Source organism: Rhinoderma darwinii, chromosome 1 (assembly GCF_050947455.1).
Source record: "Rhinoderma darwinii isolate aRhiDar2 chromosome 1, aRhiDar2.hap1, whole genome shotgun sequence".
NCBI lineage: Eukaryota > Metazoa > Chordata > Amphibia > Anura > Rhinodermatidae > Rhinoderma > Rhinoderma darwinii.
In genome coordinates this window covers 254,657,528-254,675,531 of record NC_134687.1, presented here as the reverse complement: position 1 = coordinate 254,675,531, position 18,004 = coordinate 254,657,528, and the positions used below count along the sequence as shown (strand labels likewise).

The 18,004-nt window shown below is 42.0% G+C and overlaps 1 protein-coding gene and 75 pseudogenes across 4 annotated transcripts in view; all 76 read left to right on the top strand.

The window, feature by feature from the left end:
• Nucleotides 1-18,004, top strand: part of NFIC (nuclear factor I C) — an 863,572-nt gene that overhangs the window by 794,958 nt on the left and 50,610 nt on the right. The gene's annotated exons all lie outside the window — the stretch shown is intronic.
• LOC142712580 (5S ribosomal RNA) lies at nt 697-815 on the top strand (annotated as a pseudogene).
• On the top strand, nt 883-1,001 carry LOC142696665 (5S ribosomal RNA; annotated as a pseudogene).
• Nucleotides 1,069-1,187, top strand: LOC142737949 (5S ribosomal RNA; annotated as a pseudogene).
• LOC142681268 (5S ribosomal RNA) lies at nt 1,255-1,373 on the top strand (annotated as a pseudogene).
• LOC142689260 (5S ribosomal RNA) lies at nt 1,627-1,745 on the top strand (annotated as a pseudogene).
• On the top strand, nt 1,813-1,931 carry LOC142736844 (5S ribosomal RNA; annotated as a pseudogene).
• On the top strand, nt 2,185-2,303 carry LOC142700206 (5S ribosomal RNA; annotated as a pseudogene).
• Nucleotides 2,557-2,675, top strand: LOC142731960 (5S ribosomal RNA; annotated as a pseudogene).
• On the top strand, nt 2,743-2,861 carry LOC142685273 (5S ribosomal RNA; annotated as a pseudogene).
• Nucleotides 2,929-3,047, top strand: LOC142738494 (5S ribosomal RNA; annotated as a pseudogene).
• On the top strand, nt 3,697-3,815 carry LOC142698679 (5S ribosomal RNA; annotated as a pseudogene).
• Nucleotides 3,882-4,000, top strand: LOC142710853 (5S ribosomal RNA; annotated as a pseudogene).
• LOC142706572 (5S ribosomal RNA) lies at nt 4,068-4,186 on the top strand (annotated as a pseudogene).
• On the top strand, nt 4,254-4,372 carry LOC142673250 (5S ribosomal RNA; annotated as a pseudogene).
• Nucleotides 4,440-4,558, top strand: LOC142672004 (5S ribosomal RNA; annotated as a pseudogene).
• On the top strand, nt 4,626-4,743 carry LOC142709099 (5S ribosomal RNA; annotated as a pseudogene).
• Nucleotides 4,811-4,929, top strand: LOC142735768 (5S ribosomal RNA; annotated as a pseudogene).
• Nucleotides 4,997-5,115, top strand: LOC142738356 (5S ribosomal RNA; annotated as a pseudogene).
• Nucleotides 5,183-5,301, top strand: LOC142720450 (5S ribosomal RNA; annotated as a pseudogene).
• Nucleotides 5,369-5,487, top strand: LOC142715197 (5S ribosomal RNA; annotated as a pseudogene).
• On the top strand, nt 5,555-5,673 carry LOC142685738 (5S ribosomal RNA; annotated as a pseudogene).
• LOC142704618 (5S ribosomal RNA) lies at nt 5,741-5,859 on the top strand (annotated as a pseudogene).
• Nucleotides 5,926-6,044, top strand: LOC142717474 (5S ribosomal RNA; annotated as a pseudogene).
• On the top strand, nt 6,298-6,416 carry LOC142736474 (5S ribosomal RNA; annotated as a pseudogene).
• LOC142675797 (5S ribosomal RNA) lies at nt 6,669-6,787 on the top strand (annotated as a pseudogene).
• On the top strand, nt 6,855-6,973 carry LOC142678643 (5S ribosomal RNA; annotated as a pseudogene).
• Nucleotides 7,041-7,159, top strand: LOC142705179 (5S ribosomal RNA; annotated as a pseudogene).
• Nucleotides 7,227-7,345, top strand: LOC142677625 (5S ribosomal RNA; annotated as a pseudogene).
• LOC142737250 (5S ribosomal RNA) lies at nt 7,599-7,717 on the top strand (annotated as a pseudogene).
• LOC142666338 (5S ribosomal RNA) lies at nt 7,785-7,903 on the top strand (annotated as a pseudogene).
• Nucleotides 7,971-8,089, top strand: LOC142666183 (5S ribosomal RNA; annotated as a pseudogene).
• On the top strand, nt 8,157-8,275 carry LOC142697572 (5S ribosomal RNA; annotated as a pseudogene).
• LOC142704522 (5S ribosomal RNA) lies at nt 8,343-8,461 on the top strand (annotated as a pseudogene).
• Nucleotides 8,529-8,647, top strand: LOC142682504 (5S ribosomal RNA; annotated as a pseudogene).
• On the top strand, nt 8,901-9,018 carry LOC142687655 (5S ribosomal RNA; annotated as a pseudogene).
• Nucleotides 9,272-9,390, top strand: LOC142738261 (5S ribosomal RNA; annotated as a pseudogene).
• LOC142736230 (5S ribosomal RNA) lies at nt 9,458-9,576 on the top strand (annotated as a pseudogene).
• LOC142733343 (5S ribosomal RNA) lies at nt 9,644-9,762 on the top strand (annotated as a pseudogene).
• Nucleotides 9,829-9,947, top strand: LOC142705864 (5S ribosomal RNA; annotated as a pseudogene).
• On the top strand, nt 10,015-10,133 carry LOC142693722 (5S ribosomal RNA; annotated as a pseudogene).
• Nucleotides 10,201-10,319, top strand: LOC142688272 (5S ribosomal RNA; annotated as a pseudogene).
• On the top strand, nt 10,387-10,505 carry LOC142678222 (5S ribosomal RNA; annotated as a pseudogene).
• LOC142676443 (5S ribosomal RNA) lies at nt 10,759-10,877 on the top strand (annotated as a pseudogene).
• On the top strand, nt 10,945-11,063 carry LOC142692157 (5S ribosomal RNA; annotated as a pseudogene).
• LOC142671993 (5S ribosomal RNA) lies at nt 11,131-11,249 on the top strand (annotated as a pseudogene).
• On the top strand, nt 11,502-11,620 carry LOC142671528 (5S ribosomal RNA; annotated as a pseudogene).
• Nucleotides 11,688-11,806, top strand: LOC142665832 (5S ribosomal RNA; annotated as a pseudogene).
• Nucleotides 11,874-11,992, top strand: LOC142712569 (5S ribosomal RNA; annotated as a pseudogene).
• Nucleotides 12,060-12,178, top strand: LOC142738355 (5S ribosomal RNA; annotated as a pseudogene).
• Nucleotides 12,246-12,364, top strand: LOC142712558 (5S ribosomal RNA; annotated as a pseudogene).
• LOC142735662 (5S ribosomal RNA) lies at nt 12,432-12,550 on the top strand (annotated as a pseudogene).
• On the top strand, nt 12,618-12,736 carry LOC142715065 (5S ribosomal RNA; annotated as a pseudogene).
• Nucleotides 12,804-12,922, top strand: LOC142712547 (5S ribosomal RNA; annotated as a pseudogene).
• LOC142695535 (5S ribosomal RNA) lies at nt 13,176-13,294 on the top strand (annotated as a pseudogene).
• LOC142736472 (5S ribosomal RNA) lies at nt 13,362-13,480 on the top strand (annotated as a pseudogene).
• On the top strand, nt 13,548-13,666 carry LOC142680067 (5S ribosomal RNA; annotated as a pseudogene).
• On the top strand, nt 13,733-13,851 carry LOC142675786 (5S ribosomal RNA; annotated as a pseudogene).
• Nucleotides 13,919-14,037, top strand: LOC142734750 (5S ribosomal RNA; annotated as a pseudogene).
• LOC142693699 (5S ribosomal RNA) lies at nt 14,105-14,223 on the top strand (annotated as a pseudogene).
• Nucleotides 14,477-14,595, top strand: LOC142737274 (5S ribosomal RNA; annotated as a pseudogene).
• LOC142697661 (5S ribosomal RNA) lies at nt 14,663-14,781 on the top strand (annotated as a pseudogene).
• LOC142671948 (5S ribosomal RNA) lies at nt 14,849-14,967 on the top strand (annotated as a pseudogene).
• Nucleotides 15,220-15,338, top strand: LOC142735938 (5S ribosomal RNA; annotated as a pseudogene).
• On the top strand, nt 15,406-15,524 carry LOC142738318 (5S ribosomal RNA; annotated as a pseudogene).
• Nucleotides 15,592-15,710, top strand: LOC142738049 (5S ribosomal RNA; annotated as a pseudogene).
• On the top strand, nt 15,778-15,896 carry LOC142738532 (5S ribosomal RNA; annotated as a pseudogene).
• On the top strand, nt 15,964-16,082 carry LOC142735531 (5S ribosomal RNA; annotated as a pseudogene).
• On the top strand, nt 16,150-16,268 carry LOC142683088 (5S ribosomal RNA; annotated as a pseudogene).
• Nucleotides 16,335-16,453, top strand: LOC142737265 (5S ribosomal RNA; annotated as a pseudogene).
• Nucleotides 16,521-16,639, top strand: LOC142680309 (5S ribosomal RNA; annotated as a pseudogene).
• Nucleotides 16,707-16,825, top strand: LOC142736131 (5S ribosomal RNA; annotated as a pseudogene).
• Nucleotides 16,893-17,011, top strand: LOC142707681 (5S ribosomal RNA; annotated as a pseudogene).
• LOC142667881 (5S ribosomal RNA) lies at nt 17,079-17,197 on the top strand (annotated as a pseudogene).
• Nucleotides 17,265-17,383, top strand: LOC142686144 (5S ribosomal RNA; annotated as a pseudogene).
• On the top strand, nt 17,823-17,941 carry LOC142689754 (5S ribosomal RNA; annotated as a pseudogene).

The following is an 18,004-nucleotide window of genomic DNA, read 5'->3' as shown; positions in this document are numbered from 1 at the left end:
TAAATAACAAAATAATTTTGTAGTTCAGGCCGTTACGGACGCGGCGATACCAATTATGTATATTTTATTTGTTTGTTTATATATTTTTATTAATAATAAAGGCCTGATAAGGGAAAAAGTGGGACTTTTACTTTTATTACTTTTAAAACTTTTATTTTCTTATTTTTACACATCTTTTTTTAACTTTTTTTTACTTTATTACTTTGTCCCACTAGGGGACATGAGGGCAGGAGGCCCTGATCGCTATTCTAATACACTGCACTACATGCGTAGTGCAGTGTATTAGAACTGTCAGCTACTCACTGACAGCAAGCATAGTGGGTCCTGACGTTGTCAGGACCCACTAGGCTTCCGTCTATGGCATAGCCGGACGCCATTGTTTGGTGTCCGGTTGCCATAGTCACCATCGCCGGCCGCTATCGCGTAGCAGGCCGGCGATGGCAGCTTAACCCCTAAAAAGCCGCGATCTCTATAGAACGCGGCTTTTAAGGGGTTAATCAGCGGGGACACAGCGATCGGTCCCCGCTGTAGGAGCTGTGACAGCTGCTGAACAAGACAGCAGCGTCACAGCTCCTGTATGTGTCGGGAGGACGGCCGAAACGGCCGTTACTCCCGAGACGTACTATTACGGCATGGAGCGCGAACGATACAGCTGCCATGACGTAATAGTACGTCAAGGAGCGGGAAGGGGTTAATGTCAATGGCCATTCTAAGCTGAATGTGCCTGCTCTCGTCAGATCGCAGAAGTTACACAGCTTAAGGCCTCGCTAGTACCAGTGTGGGAGACTGTCTGGGAATCCGTGGTGCGGTTGACTTTTTATTATGTCGTTTAGATTTTGTTTCACAATAGATTAAATAGGACTATGGATTAAAGCGTTTAAAGTAAATGGCCATTCTAAGCTGAATGTGCCTGCTCTCGTTAGAACGCAGAAATTACACAGCTTAACGCCTCGCTAGTACCAGTGTGGGAGACTGTCTGGGAATCCGTGGTGCGGTTGACTTTTTATTATGTCATTTAGATTTTGTTTCACAATAGATTAAATAGGACTATGGATTAAAGCATTTAACGTCAATGGCCATTCTAAGCTGAATGTGCCTGCTCTCGTCAGATCGCAGAAGTTACACAGCTTAAGGCCTCGTTAGTACCAGTGTGGGAGACTGTCTGGGAATCCGTGGTGCCGTTGACTTTTTATTATGTCGTTTAGATTTTGTTTCACAATCGATTAAAAAGGACTATGGATTAAAGCATTTAATGTCAATGGCCATTCTAAGCTGAATGTGCCTGCTCTCGTTAGATCGCAGAAGTTACACAGCTTAACGCCTCGCTAGTACCAGTGTGGGAGACTGTCTGGGAATCCGTGGTGCGGTTGACTTTTTATTATGTCGTTTAGATTTTGTTTCACAATAGATTAAATAGGACTATGGATTAAAGCATTTAACGTCAATGGCCATTCTAAGCTGAATGTGCCTGAGCTCGTCAAATCACAGAAGTTACACAGCTTAAGGCCTCGCTAGTACCAGTGTGGGAGACTGTCTGGGAATCCGTGGTGCGGCTGAATTTTTATTATGTCGTTTAGATTTTGTTTCACAATAGATTAAATAGGACTATGGATTAAAGCATTTAACGTCAATGGCCATTCTAAGCTGAATCTGCCTGCGCTCGTCAGATCGCAGAAGTTACACAGCTTAAGGCCTCGCTAGTACCAGTGTGGGAGACTGGCTGGGAATCCGTGGTGCGGTTGACTTTTTATTATGTCGTTTAGATTTTGTTTCACAATCGATTAAAAAGGACTATGGATTAAAGCATTTAATGTCAATGGCCATTCTAAGCTGAATGTCCCTGCTCTCGTCAGATCGCAGAAGTTACACAGCTTAAGGCCTCGCTAGTACCAGTGTGGGAGACTGTCTGGGAATCCGTGGTGCGGTTGCCTTTTTATTATGTCGTTTAGATTTTGTTTCACAATAGATTAAATAGGACTATGGATTAAAGCATTTAACGTCAATGGCCATTCTAAGCTGAATGTGCCTGCGCTCGTCAGATCGCAGAAGTTACACAGCTTAAGGCCTCGCTAGTACCAGTGTGGGAGACTGTCTGGGAATCCGTGGTGCGGCTGAATTTTTATTATGTCGTTTAGATTTTGTTTCACAATAGATTAAATAGGACTATGGATTAAAGTATTTAACGTCAATGGCCATTCTAAGCTGAATCTGCCTGCGCTCGTCAGATCGCAGAAGTTACTCAGCTTAAGGCCTCGCTAGTACCAGTGTGGGAGACTGGCTGGGAATCCGTGGTGCGGTTGACTTTTTATTATGTCGTTTAGATTTTGTTTCACAATCGATTAAAAAGGACTATGGATTGAAGCATTTAATGTCAATGGCCATTCTAAGCTGAATGTGCATGCTCTCGTCAGATCGCAGAAGTTACACAGCTTAAGGCCTCGCTAGTAACAGTGTGGGAGACTGTCTGGGAACCCGTGGTGCGGTTGCCTTTTTATTATGTCGTTTAGATTTTGTTTCACAATAGATTAAATAGGACTATGGATTAAAGCATTTAAAGTCAATGGCCATTCTAAGCTGAATGTGCCTGCTCTCGTCAGAACGCAGAAATTACACAGCTTAAGGCCTCGCTAGTACCAGTGTGGGAGACTGTCTGGGAATCCGTGGTGCGGTTGAATTTTTATTATGTCGTTTAGATTTTGTTTCACAATCGATTAAAAAGGACTATGGATTAAAGCATTTAATGTCAATGGCCATTCTAAGCTGAATGTCCCTGCTCTCGTCAGATCGCAGAAGTTACACAACTTAAGGCCTCGTTAGTACGAGTGTGGGCGACTGTCTGGGAATCCGTGGTGCGGTTGACTTTTTATTATGTTGTTTAGATTTTGTTTCACAATAGATTAAATAGGACTATGGATTAAGGCTTTTAATGTCGATGGCCATTCTAAGCTGAATGTGCCTGCTCTTGTCAGATCGCAGAAGTTACACAGCTTAAGGCCTCGCTAGTACCAGTGTGGGAGACTGTCTGGGAATCCGTGGTGCGGTTGACTTTTTATTATGTCGTTTAGATTTTGTTTCACAATAGATTAAATAGGACTATGGATTAAAGAATTTAACGTCAATGGCCATTCTAAGCTGAATGTGCCTGCTCTCGTCAGATTGCAGAAGTTACACAGCTTAAGGCCTCGCTAGTACCAGTGTGGGAGACTGTCTGGGAGACTGTCTGGGAGACTGTCTGGGAATCCGTGGTGCGGTTGACTTTTTATTATGTCGTTTAGATTTTGTTTCACAATCGATTAAAAAGGACTATGGATTAAAGTTTTTAATGTCAATGGCCATTCTAAGCTGAATGTGCCTGCTCTCGTTAGATTGCAGAAGTTACACAGCTTAAGGCCTCGCTAGTAACAGTGTGGGAGACTGTTTGGGAATCCGTGGTGCGGTTGAATTTTTATTATGTCGTTTATATTTTGTTTCACAATAGATTAAATAGGACTATGGATTAAAGCATTTAATGTCAATGGCCATTCTAAGCTGAATGTGCCTTCTCTCGTCAGATCGCAGAAGTTACACAGCTTAAGGCCTCGCTAGTACCAGTGTGGGAGAATATCTGGGAACCCGTGGTGCGGTTGAATTTTTATTATGTCGTTTAGATTTTGTTTCATAATAGATTAAATAGGACTATGGATTAAAGCATTTAATGTCAATGGCCATTCTAAGCTGAATGTGCCTCCTCTCGTCAGATCGCAGAAGTTACACAGCTTAAGGCCTCGCTAGTACCAGTGTGGGAGACTGTCTGGGAATCCGTGGTGTGGTTGACTTTTTATTATGTTGTTTAGATTTTGTTTCACAGTAGATTAAATAGGACTATGGATTAAGGCTGTAATGTTAATGGCCATTCTAAGCTGAATGTCCCTGCTCTCGTCAGATCGCAGAAGTTACACAGCTTAATGCCTCGCTAGTACCAGTGTGGGAGACTGTCTGGGAATACGTGGTGCGGTTGAATTTTTATTATGTCGTTTAGATTTTGTTTCACAATCGATTAAAAAGGACTATGGATTAAAGCATTTAATGTCAATGGCCATTCTAAGCTGAATGTCACTGCTCTCGTCAGATCGCAGAAGTTACACAGCTTAAGGCCTCGATTGTACGAGTGTGGGAGACTGTCTGGGAATCCGTGGTGCGGTTGACTTTTTATTATGTTGTTTAGATTTTGTTTCACAATAGATTAAATAGGACTATGGATTAAGGCTTTTAATGTCAATGGCCATTCTAAGCTAAATGTTCCTGCTCTCGTCAGATCGCAGAAGTTACACAGCTTAAGGCCTCGCTAGTACCAGTGTGGGAGACTGTCTGGGAATACGTGGTGCGGTTGAATTTTTATTATGTCGTTTAGATTTTGTTTCACAATAGATTAAATAGGACTATGGATTAAAGCATTTAACGTCAATGGCCATTCTAAGCTGAATGTCCCTGCTCTCGTCAGATCGCAGAAGTTACACAGCTTAAGGCCTTGCTAGTACGAGTGTGGGAGACTGTCTGGGAATCCGTGGTGCGGTTGACTTTTTATTATGTTGTTTAGATTTTGTTTCACAATAGATTAAATAGGACTATGGATTAAGGCTTTTAATGTCAATGGCCATTCTAAGCTGAGTGTGCCTGCTCTCGTTAGATCGCAGAAGTTACACAGCTTAAGGCCTCGCTAGTACCAGTGTGGGAGACTGTCTGGGAATCCGTGGTGCGTTGAATTTTTATTATGTCGTTTAGATTTTGTTTCACAATCGATTAAAAAGGACTATGGATTAAAGCATTTAATGTCAATGGCCATTCTAAGCTGAATGCCCCTGCTCTCGTCAGATCGCAGAAGTTACACAGCCTAAGGCCTCGCTAGTACCAGTGTGGGAGACTGTCTGGGAATCCGTGGTGCGGTTGACTTTTTATTATGTTGTTTCGATTTTGTTTCACAATCGATTAAAAAGGACTATGGATTAAAGCATTTAACGTCAATGGCCATTCTAAGCTGAATGTGCCTGCTCTCGTCAGAACGCAGAAGTTACACAGCTTAAGGCCTCGCTAGTACCAGTGTGGGAGACTGTCTGGGAATCCGTGGTGCGCTTGCCTTTTTATTATGTCGTTTAGATTTTGTTTCACAATCGATTAAAAAGGACTATGGATTAAAGCATTTAATGTCAATGGCCATTCTAAGCTGAATGTGCCTGCTCTCGTCAGATCGCAGAAGTTACACAGCTTAAGGCCTCGCTAGTACCAGTGTGGGAGACTGTTTGGGAATCCGTGGTGCGGTTGACTTTTTATTATGTCGTTTAGATTTTGTTTCACAATAGATTAAATAGGACTATGGATTAAAGCATTTAACGTCAATGGCCATTCTAAGCTGAATGTGCCTGCTCTCGTCAGAACGCAGAAATTACACAGCTTAAGGCCTCGCTAGTACCAGTGTGGGAGACTGTCTGGGAATCCGTGGTGCGGTTGACTTTTTATTATGTCGTTTAGATTTTGTTTCACAATCGATTAAAAAGGACTATGGATTAAAGCATTTAATGTCAATGGCCATTCTAAGCTGAATGTGCCTGCTCTCGTCAGATCACAGAAGTTACACAGCTTAAGGCCTCGCTAGTACCAGTGTGGGAGACTGTCTGGGAATCCGTGGTGCGGCTGACTTTTTATTATGTCGTTTAGATTTTGTTTCACAATAGATTAAATAGGACTATGGATTAAAGCATTTAACGTCAATGGCCATTCTAAGCTGAATGTGCCTACTCTCGTCAGATCGCAGAAATTACACAGCTTAAGGCCTCGCTAGTACAAGTGTGGGAGACTGTCTGGGAATCCGTGGTGTGGTTGACTTTTTATTATGTTATTTAGATTTTGTTTCACAGTAGATTAAATAGGACTATGGATTAGGGCTTTAATGTCAATGGCCATTCTAAGCTGAATGTCCCTGCTCTCGTCAGATCGCAGAAGTTACACAGCTTAAGGCCTCGCTAGTACCAGTGTGGGAGACTGTCTGGGAATTCGTGGTGCGGTTGACTTTTTATTATGTCGTTTAGATTTTGTTTCACAATCGATTAAAAAGGACTATGGATTAAAGCATTTAATGTCAATGGCCATTCTAAGCTGAATGTGCCTGCTCTCGTTAGATCGCAGAAGTTACACAGCTTAACGCCTCGCTAGTACCAGTGTGGGAGACTGTCTGGGAATCCGTGGTGCGGTGGCCTTTTTATTATGTCGTTTAGATTTTGTTTCACAATAGATTAAATAGGACTATGGATTAAAGCATTTAACGTCAATGGCCATTCTAAGCTGAATGTGCCTGCTCTCGTCAGATTGCAGAAGTTACACAGCTTAAGGCCTCGCTAGTACCAGTGTGGGAGACTGTCTGGGAATCCGTGGTGCGGTTGACTTTTTATTATGTCGTTTAGATTTTGTTTCACAATAGATTAAATAGGACTATGGATTAAAACATTTAACGTCAATGGCAATTCTAAGCTCAATGTGCCTGCTCTCGTCAGAACGCAGAAGTTACACAGCTTAATGCCTCGCTAGTACCAGTGTGGGAGACTGTCTGGGAATACGTGGTGCAGTTGAATTTTATTATGTCGTTTAGATTTTGTTTCACAATCGATTAAAAAGGACTATGGATTAAAGCATTTAATGTCAATGGCCATTCTAAGCTGAATGTCCCTGCTCTCGTCAGATCGCAGAAGTTACACAGCTTAAGGCCTCGCTTGTACGAGTGTGGGAGACTGTCTGGGAATCCGTGGTGCGGTTGACTTTTTATTATGTTGTTTAGATTTTGTTTCACAATAGATTAAATAGGACTATGGATTAAGGCTTTTAATGTCAATGGCCATTCTAAGCTGAATGTGCCGGCTCTCGTCAGATCGCAGAAGTTACACAGCTTAAGGCCTCGCTAGTACCAGTGTGGGAGACTGTCTGGGAATCCGTGGTGCGGTTTACTTTTTATTATGTCGTTTAGATTTTGTTTCACAATCGATTAAAAAGGACTATGGATTAAAGCATTTAATGTCATTGGCCATTCTAAGCTGAATGTGCCTGCTCTCGTTAGATCGCAGAAGTTACACAGCTTAACGCCTCGCTAGTACCAGTGTGGGAGACTGTCTGGGAATCCGTGGTGCGGTTGACTTTTTATTATGTCGTTTAGATTTTGTTTCACAATAGATTAAATAGGACTATGGATTAAAGCATTTAACGTCAATGGCCATTCTAAGCTGAATGTGCCTGCTCTTGTCAGAACGCAGAAGTTACACAGCTTAAGGCCTCGCTAGTACCAGTGTGGGAGACTGTCTGGGAATCCGTGGTGCACTTGACTTTTTATTATGTTGTTTAGATTTTGTTTCACAATAGATTAAATAGGACTATGGATTAAAGCATTTAAAGTCAATGGCCGTTCTAAACTGAATGTGCCTGCTCTTGTCAAAACGCAGAAATTACACAGCTTAAGGCCTCGCTAGTACCAGTGTGGGAGACTGTCTGGGAATCCGTGGTGCGGTTGACTTTTTATTATGTCGTTTAGATTTTGTTTCACAATCGATTAAAAATGACTATGGATTAAAGCATTTAATGTCAATGGCCATTCTAAGCTGAATGTGCCTGCTCTCGTCAGATCGCAGAAGTTACACAGCTTAAGCCCTCGCTAGTACCAGTGTGGGAGACTGTCTGGGAATTCGTGGTGCGGTTGACTTTTTATTATGTCGTTTAGATTTTGTTTCACAATCGATTAAAAAGGACTATGGATTAAAGCATTTAATGTCAATGGCCATTCTAAGCTGAATGCCCCTGCTCTCGTCAGATCGCAGAAGTTACACAGCCTAAGGCCTCGCTAGTACCAGTGTGGGAGACTGTCTGGGAATCCGTGGAGCGGTTGACTTTTTATTATGTTGTTTCGATTTTGTTTCACAATCGATTAAAAAGGACTATGGATTAAAGCATTTAATGTCAATGGCCATTCTAAGCTGAATGTCCCTGCTCTCGTCAGATCGCAGAAGTTACACAGCTTAAGGCCTCACTAGTACCAGTGTGGGAGACTGTCTGGGAATCCGTGGTGCGGTTGAATTTTTATTATGTCGTTTAGATTTTGTTTCACAATCGATTAAAAAGGACTATGGATTAAGGCTTTTAATGTCAATGGCCATTCTAAGCTGAATGTGCCTGCTCTTGTCAGATCGCAGAAGTTACAGAGCTTAAGGCCTCGCTAGTACCAGTGTGGGAGACTGTCTGGGAATCCGTGGTGCAGTTGACTTTTTATTATGTCGTTTAGATTTTGTTTCACAATCGATTAAAAAGGACTATGGATTAAAGAATTTGATGTCAATGGCCATTCTAAGCTGAATGTCCCTGCTCTCGTCAGATCGCAGAAGTTACACAGCTTAAGGCCTCGCTAGTACGAGTGTGGGAGACTGTCTGGGAATCCGTGTTGCGGTTGACTTTTTATTATGTTGTTTAGATTTTGTTTCACAATAGATTAAATAGGACTATGGATTAAGGCTTTTAAAGTCAATGGCCATTCTAAGCTGAGTGTGCCTGCTCTCGTCAAATCGCAGAAGTTACACAGCTTAAGGCCTCGCTAGTACCAGTGTGGGAGACTGTCTGGGAATCCGTGGTGCGGTTGACTTCTTATTATGTCGTTTAGATTTTGTTTCACAATCGATTAAAAAGGACTATGGATTAAAGCATTTAATGTCAATGGCCATTCTAAGCTGAATGTGCCTGCTCTTGTTAGATCGCAGAAGTTACATAGCTTAACGCCTCGCTAGTACCAGTGTGGGAGACTGTCTGGGAATCCGTGGTGCGGTTGACTTTTTATTATGTCGTTTAGATTTTGTTTCACAATAGATTAAATAGGACTATGGATTAAAGCATTTACCGTCAATGACCATTCTAAGCTGAATGTGCCTGCTCTCGTCAGATCGCAGAAGTTACACAGCTTAAGGCCTCGCTAGTACCAGTGTGGGAGACTGTCTGGGAATCCGTGGTGCGTTGAATTTTTATTATGTCGTTTAGATTTTGTTTCACAATCGATTAAAAAGGACTATGGATTAAAGCATTTAATTTCAATGGCCATTCTAAGCTGAATGCCCCTTCTCTCGTCAGATCGCAGAAGTTACACAGCCTAAGGCCTCGCTAGTACCAGTGTGGGAGACTGTCTGGGAATCCGTGGTGTGGTTGACTTTTTATTATGTTGTTTCGATTTTGTTTCACAATAGATTAAATAGGACTATGGATTAAGGCTTTTAATGTCAATGGCCATTCTAAGCTAAATGTGCCTGCTCTCGTCAGATCGCAGAAGTTACACAGCTTAAGGCCTCGCTAGTACCAGTGTGGGAGACTGGCTGGGAATCCGTGGTGCGGTTGACTTTTTATTATGTCGTTTAGATTTTGTTTCACAATCGATTAAAAAGGACTATGGATTAAAGCATTTAATGTCAATGGCCATTCTAAGCTGAATGTGCCTGCTCTCGTCAGATCGCAGAAGTTACACAGCTTAAGGCCTCGCTAGTACTAGTGTGGGAGACTGTCTGGGAATCCGTGGTGCGGTTGACTTTTTATTATGTTGTTTAGATTTTGTTTCACAATAGATTAAATAGGACTATGGATTAAGGCTTTTAATGTCAATGGCCATTCTAAGCTGAATGTGCCTGCTCTCGTCAGATCGCAGAAGTTACACAGCTTAAGGCCTCGCTAGTACCAGTGTGGGAGACTGTCTGGGAATCCGTGGTGTGGTTGACTTTTTACTATGTTGTTTAGATTTTGCTTCACAGTAGATTAAATAGGACTATGGATTAAGGCTTTAGTGTTAATGGCCATTCTAAGCTGAATCTCCCTGCTCTCGTCAGATCGCAGAAGTTACACAGCTTAAGGCCTTGCTAATACCAGTGTGGGAGACTGTCTGGGAATTCGTGGTGCGGTTGACTTTTTATTATGTCGTTTAGATTTTGTTTCACAATCGATTAAAAAGGACTATGGATTAAAGCATTTAATGTCAATGGCCATTCTAAGCTGAATGTGCCTGCTCTCGTTAGATCGCAGAAGTTACACAGCTTAACGCCTCGCTAGTACTAGTGTGGGAGACTGTCTGGGAATCCGTGGTGTGGTTGACTTTTTATTATGTCGTTTAGATTTTGTTTCTCAATAGATTAAATAGGACTATGGATTAAAGCATTTAACGTCAATGGCCATTCTAAGCTGAATGTGCCTGCTCTCGTCAGATTGCAGAAGTTACACAGCTTAAGGCCTCGCTAGTTCCAGTGTGGGAGACTGTCTGGGAATCCGTGGTGCGGTTGACTTTTTATTATGTCGTTTAGATTTTGTTTCACAATAGATTAAATAGGACTATGGATTAACGCATTTAACGTCAATGGCCATTCTAAGCTGAATGTGCCTGCTCTCGTCAGAACGCAGAAGTTACACAGCTTAATGCCTCGCTAGTACCAGTGTGGGAGACTGTCTGGGAATACGTGGTGCGGTTGAATTTTTATTATGTCGTTTAGATTTTGTTTCACAATCGATTAAAAAGGACTATGGATTAAAGCATTTAATGTCAATGGCCATTCTAAGCTGAATGTCACTGCTCTCGTCAGAGCGCAGAAGTTACACAGCTTAAGGCCTCGATTGTACGAGTGTGGGAGACTGTCTGGGAATCCGTGGTGCGGTTGACTTTTTATTATGTTGTTTAGATTTTGTTTCACAATAGATTAAATAGGACTATGGATTAAGGCTTTTAATGTCAATGGCCATTCTAAGCTAAATGTGCCTGCTCTCGTCAGATCGCAGAAGTTACACAGCTTAAGGCCTCGCTAGTACGAGTGTGGGAGACTGTCTGGGAATCCGTGGTGCGGTTGACTTTTTATTATGTCGTTTAGATTTTGTTTCACAATAGATTAAATAGGACTATGGATTAAAGCATTTAACGTCAATGGCCATTCTAAGCTAAATGTGCCTGCTCTCGTCAGATCGCAGAAGTTACACAGCTTAAGCCCTCGCTAGTACCAGTGTGGGAGACTGTCTGGGAATCCGTGGTGCAGTTGACTTTTTATTATGTCGTTTAGATTTTGCTTCACAATTGATTAAAAAGGACTATGGATTAAAGAATTTAATGTCAATGGCCATTCTAAGCTGAATGTCCCTGCTCTCGTCAGATCGCAGAAGTTACACAGCTTAAGGCCTTGCTAGTACGAGTGTGGGAGACTGTCTGGGAATCCGTGGTGCGGTTGACTTTTTATTATGTTGTTTAGATTTTGTTTCACAATAGATTAAATAGGACTATGGATTAAGGCTTTTAATGTCAATGGCCATTCTAAGCTGAGTGTGCCTGCTCTCGTTAGATCGCAGAAGTTACACAGCTTAAGGTCTCGCTAGTACCAGTGTGGGAGACTGTCTGGGAATCCGTGGTGCGTTGAATTTTTATTATGTCGTTTAGATTTTGTGTCACAATCGATTAAATAGGACTATGGATTAAAGCATTTAATGTCAATGGCCATTCTAAGCTGAATGCCCCTGCTCTCGTCAGATCGCAGAGGTTACACAGCCTAAGGCCTCGCTAGTACCAGTGTGGGAGACTGTCTGGGAATCCGTGGTGCGGTTGACTTTTTATTATGTTGTTTCGATTTTGTTTCACAATCGATTAAAAAGGACTATGGATTAAAACATTTAATGTCAATGGCCATTCTAAGCTGAATGTCCCTGCTCTCGTCAGATCGCAGAAGTTACACAGCTTAAGGCCTCACTAGTACCAGTGTGGGAGACTGTCTGGGAATCCGTGGTGCGGTTAACTTTTTATTATGTCGTTTAGATTTTGTTTCACAATCGATTAAAAAGGACTATGAATTAAAGCATTTAATGTCAATGGCCATTCTAAGCTGAATGTGCCTGCTCTCGTCAGATCGCAGAAGTTACACAGCTTAAGGCCTCGCTAGTACCAGTGTGGGAGACTGTCTGGGAATCCGTGGTGCGGTTGACTTTTTATTATGTCGTTTAGATTTTGTTTCACAATAGATTAAATAGGACTATGGATTAAAGCATTTAACGTCAATGGCCATTCTAAGCTGAATGTGCCTGCTCTCGTCAGAACGCAGAAGTTACACAGCTTAAGGCCTCGCTAGTACCAGTGTGGGAGACTGTCTGGGAATCCGTGGTGCGCTTGCCTTTTTATTATGTCGTTTAGATTTTGTTTCACAATCGATTAAAAAGGACTATGGATTAAAGCATTTAATGTCAATGGCCATTCTAAGCTGAATGTGCCTGCTCTCGTCAGATCGCAGAAGTTACACAGCTTAAGGCCTCGCTAGTACCAGTGTGGGAGACTGTCTGGGAATCCGTGGTGCGGTTGACTTTTTATTATGTCGTTTAGATTTTGTTTCACAATCGATTAAAAAGGACTATGGATTAAAGCATTTAATGTCAATGGCCATTCTAAGCTGAATGTGCCTGCTCTCGTCAGATCGCAGAAGTTACACAGCTTAAGGCCTCGCTAGTACCAGTGTGGGAGACTGTCTGGGAATCCGTGGTGCGGTTGCCTTTTTATTATGTCGTTTAGATTTTGTTTCACAATAGATTAAATAGGACTATGGATTAAAGCATTTAATGTCAATGGCCATTCTAAGCTGAATGTGCCTGCTCTCGTCAGAACGCAGAAATTACACAGCTTAAGGCCTCGCTAGTACCAGTGTGGGAGACTGTCTGGGAATCCGTGGTGCGGTTGACTTTTTATTATGTCGTTTAGATTTTGTTTCACAATCGATTAAAAAGGACTATGGATTAAAGCATTTAATGTCAATGGCCATTCTAAGCTGAATGTGCCTGCTCTCGTCAGATCGCAGAAGTTACACAGCTTAAGGCCTCGCTAGTACCAGTGTGGGAGACTGTCTGGGAATCCGTGGTGCGGTTGACTTTTTATTATGTCGTTTAGATTTTGTTTCACAATAGATTAAATAGGACTATGGATTAAAGCATTTAACGCCAATGGCCATTCTAAGCTGAATGTGCCTACTCTCGTCAGATCGCAGAAGTAACACAGTTTAAGGCCTCGCTAGTACCAGTGTGGGAGACTGTCTGGGAATCCGTGGTGCGGTTGACTTTTTATTATGTCGTTTAGATTTTGTTTTACAATCGATTAAAAAGGACTATGGATTAAAGCATTTATTGTCAATGGCCATTCTAAGCTGAATGTGCCTGCTCTCGTTAGAGCGCAGAAGTTACACAGCTTAACGCCTCGCTAGTACCAGTGTGGGAGACTGTCTGGGAATCCGTGGTGCGGTTGACTTTTTATTATGTCGTTTAGATTTTGTTTCACAATAGATTAAATAGGACTATGGATTAAAGCATTTAATGTCAATGGCCATTCTAAGCTGAATGTGCCTGCTCTCGTCAGATTGCAGAAGTTACACAGCTTAAGGCCTCGCTAGTACCAGTGTGGGAGACTGTCTGGGAATCCGTGGTGCGGTTGACTTTTTATTATGTCGTTTAGATTTTGTTTCACAATAGATTAAATAGGACTATGGATTAAAGCATTTAACGTCAATGGCCATTCTAAGCTGAATGTGCCTGCTCTCGTCAGAACGCAGAAGTTACACAGCTTAATGCCTCGCTAGTACCAGTGTGGGAGACTGTCTGGGAATACGTGGTGCAGTTGAATTTTATTATGTCGTTTAGATTTTGTTTCACAATCGATTAAAAAGGACTATGGATTAAAGTGTTTAATGTCAATGGCCATTCTAAGCTGAATGTCCCTGCTCTCGTCAGATCGCAGAAGTTACACAGCTTAAGGCCTCGCTTGTACGAGTGTGGGAGACTGTCTGGGAATCCGTGGTGCGGTTGACTTTTTATTATGTTGTTTAGATTTTGTTTCACAATAGATTAAATAGGACTATGGATTAAGGCTTTTTATGTCAATGGCCATTCTAAGCTGAATGTGCCTGCTCTCGTCAGATCGCAGAAGTTACACAGCTTAAGGCCTCGCTAGTACCAGTGTGGGAGACTGTCTGGGAATACGTGGTGCGGTTTACTTTTTATTATGTCGTTTAGATTTTGTTTCACAATCGATTAAAAAGGACTATGGATTAAAGCATTTAATGTCAATGGCCATTCTAAGCTGAATGTGCCTGCTCTCGTTAGATCGCAGAAGTTACACAGCTTAACGCCTCGCTAGTACTAGTGTGGGAGACTGTCTGGGAATCCGTGGTGTGGTTGACTTTTTATTATGTCGTTTAGATTTTGTTTCACAATAGATTAAATAGGACTATGGATTAAGGCTTTTAATGTCAATGGCCATTCTAAGCTAAACGTGCCTGCTCTCGTCAGATCGCAGAAGTTACACAGCTTAAAGCCTCGCTAGTACCAGTGTGGGAGACTGTCTGGGAATACGTGGTGCGGTTGAATTTTTATTATGTCGTTTAGATTTTGTTTCACAATCGATTAAAAAGGACTATGGATTAAAGCATTTAATGTCAATGGCCATTCTAAGCTGAATGTGCCTGCTCTCGTTAGATCGCAGAAGTTACACAGCTTAAGGCCTCGCTAGTACGAGTGTGGGAGACTGTCTGGGAATCCGTGGTGCGGTTGACTTTTTATTATGTCGTTTAGATTTTGTTTCACAATAGATTAAATAGGACTATGGATTAAAGCATTTAACGTCAATGGCCATTCTAAGCTGAATGTGCCTGCTCTCGTCAGATCGCAGAAGTTACACAGCTTAAGCCCTCGCTAGTACCAGTGTGGGAGACTGTCTGGGAATCCGTGGTGCAGATGACTTTTTATTATGTCGTTTAGATTTTGTTTCACAATTGATTAAAAAGGACTATGGATTAAAGAATTTAATGTCAATGGCCATTCTAAGCTGAATGTCCCTGCTCTCGTCAGATCGCAGAAGTTACACAGCTTAAGGCCTTGCTAGTACGAGTGTGGGAGACTGTCTGGGAATCCGTGGTGCGGTTGACTTTTTATTATGTTGTTTAGATTTTGTTTCACAATAGATTAAATAGGACTATGGATTAAGGCTTTTAATGTCAATGGCCATTCTAAGCTGAGTGTGCCTGCTCTCGTTAGATCGCAGAAGTTACACAGCTTAAGGCCTCGCTAGTACCAGTGTGGGAGACTGTCTGGGAATCCGTGGTGCGTTGAAATTTTATTATGTCGTTTAGATTTTGTTTCACAATCGATTAAAAAGGACTATGGATTAAAGCACTTAATGTCAATGGCCATTCTAAGCTGAATGCCCCTGCTCTCGTCAGATCGCAGAAGTTACACAGCCTAAGGCCTCGCTAGTACCAGTGTGGGAGACTGTCTGGGAATCCGTGGTGCAGTTGACTTTTTATTATGTTGTTTCGATTTTGTTTCACAATCGATTAAAAAGGACTATGGATTAAAGCATTTAATGTCAATGGCCATTCTAAGCTGAATGTCCCTGCTCTCGTCAGATCGCAGAAGTTACACAGCTTAAGGCCTCACTAGTACGAGTGTGGGAGACTGTCTGGGAATCCGTGGTGCGGTTGACTTTTTATTATGTCGTTTAGATTTTGTTTCACAATCGATTAAAAAGGACTATGAATTAAAGCATTTAATGTCAATGGCCATTCTAAGCTGAATGTGCCTGCTCTCGTCAGATCGCAGAAGTTACACAGCTTAAGGCCTCGCTAGTACCAGTGTGGGAGACTGTCTGGGAATCCGTGGTGCGGTTGACTTTTTATTATGTCGTTTAGATTTTGTTTCACAATCGATTAAAAAGGACTATGGATTAAAGCATTTAATGTCAATGGCCATTCTAAGCTGAATGTGCCTACTCTCGTCAGATCGCAGAAGTTACACAGCTTAAGGCCTCGCTAGTACCAGTGTGGGAGACTGTCTGGGAATCCGTGGTGCAGTTGACTTTTTATTATGTCGTTTAGATTTTGTTTCACAATCGATTAAAAAGGACTATGGATTAAAGCATTTAATGTCAATGGCCATTCTAAGCTGAATGTGCCTGCTCTCGTCAGATCGCAGAAGTTACACAGCTTAAGGCCTCGCTAGTACCAGGGTGGGAGACTGTCTGGGAATCCGTGGTGCGGTTGACTTTTTATTATGTCGTTTAGATTTTGTTTCACAATAGATTAAATAGGACTATGGATTAAAGCATTTAACGTCAATGGCCATTCTAAGCTGAATGTGCCTACTCTCGTCAGATCGCAGAAGTTACACAGCTTAAGGCCTCGCTAGTACCAGTGTGGGAGACTGTCTGGGAATCCGTGGTGTGGTTGACTTTTTATTATGTTGTTTAGATTTTGTTTCACAGTAGATTAAATAGGACTATGGATTAAGGCTTTAATGTCAATGGCCATTCTAAGCTGAATGTCCCTGATCTCGTCAGATCGCAGAAGTTACACAGCTTAAGGCCTCGCTAGTACCAGTGTGGGAGACTGTCTGGGAATTCGTGGTGCGGTTGACTTTTTATTATGTCGTTTAGATTTTGTTTCACAATCGATTAAAAAGGACTATGGATTAAAGCATTTAATGTCAATGGCCATTCTAAGCTGAATGTGCCTGCTCTCGTTAGATCGCAGAAGTTACACAGCTTAACGCCTCGCTAGTACCAGTGTGGGAGACTGTCTGGGAATCCGTGGTGCGGTTGACTTTTTATTATGTCGTTTAGATTTTGTTTCACAATAGATTAAATAGGACTATGGATTAAAGCATTTAACGTCAATGGCCATTCTAAGCTGAATGTGCCTGCTCTCGTCAGATCGCAGAAGTTACACAGCTTAAGGCCTCGCTAGTACCAGTGTGGGAGACTGTCTGGGAATCCGTGGTGCGGTTTACTTTTTATTATGTCGTTTAGATTTTGTTTCACAATCGATTAAAAAGGACTATGGATTAAAGCATTTAATGTCAATGGCCACTCTAAGCTGAATGTGCCTGCTCTCGTTAGATCGCAGAAGTTACACAGCTTAACGCCTCACTAGTACCAGTGTGGGAGACTGTCTGGGAATCCGTGGTGCGGTTGACTTTTTATTATGTTGTTTAGATTTTGTTTCACAATAGATTAAATAGGACTATGGATTAAAGCATTTAACGTCAATGGCAATTCTAAGCTGAATGTGCCTGCTCTCGTCAGATCGCAGAAGTTACACAGCTTAAGGCCTCGCTAGTACCAGTGTGGGAGACTGTCTGGGAATCCGTGGTGCAGTTAACTTTTTATTATGTCGTTTAGATTTTGTTTCACAATCGATTAAAAAGGACTATGGATTAAAGAATTTAATGTCAATGGCCATTCTAAACTGAATGTCCCTGCTCTCGTCAGATCGCAGAAGTTACACAGCTTAAGGCCTCGCTAGTACAAGTGTGGGAGACTGTCTGGGAATCCGTGGTGCGGTTGACTTTTTATTATGTTGTTTAGATTTTGTTTCACAATAGATTAAATAGGACTATGGATTAAGGCTTTTAATGTCAATGGCCATTCTAGGCTGAGTGTGCCTGCTCTCGTCAGATCGCAGAAGTTACACAGCTTAAGGCCTCGCTAGTACCAATGTGGGAGACTGTCTGTGAATCCGTGGTGGGGTTGACTTCTTATTATGTCGTTTAGATTTTGTTTCACAATCGATTAAAAAGGACTATGGATTAAAGCATTTAATGTCAATGGCCATTCTAAGCTGAATGTGCCTGCTCTCGTTAGATCGCAGAAGTTACATAGCTTAACGCCTCGCTAGTACCAGTGTGGTAGACTGTCTGGGAATCCGTGGTGCGGTTGACTTTTTATTATGTCGTTTAGATTTTGTTTCACAATAGATTAAATAGGACTATGGATTAAAGCATTTACCGTCAATGGCCATTCTAAGCTGAATGTGCCTGCTCTCGTCAGATCGCAGAAGTTACACAGCTTAAGCCCTCGCTAGTACCAGTGTGGGAGACTGTCTGGGAATCCGTGGTGCGGTTGAATTTTTATTATGTCGTTTAGATTTTGTTTCACAATCGATTAAAAAGGACTATGGATTAAAGCATT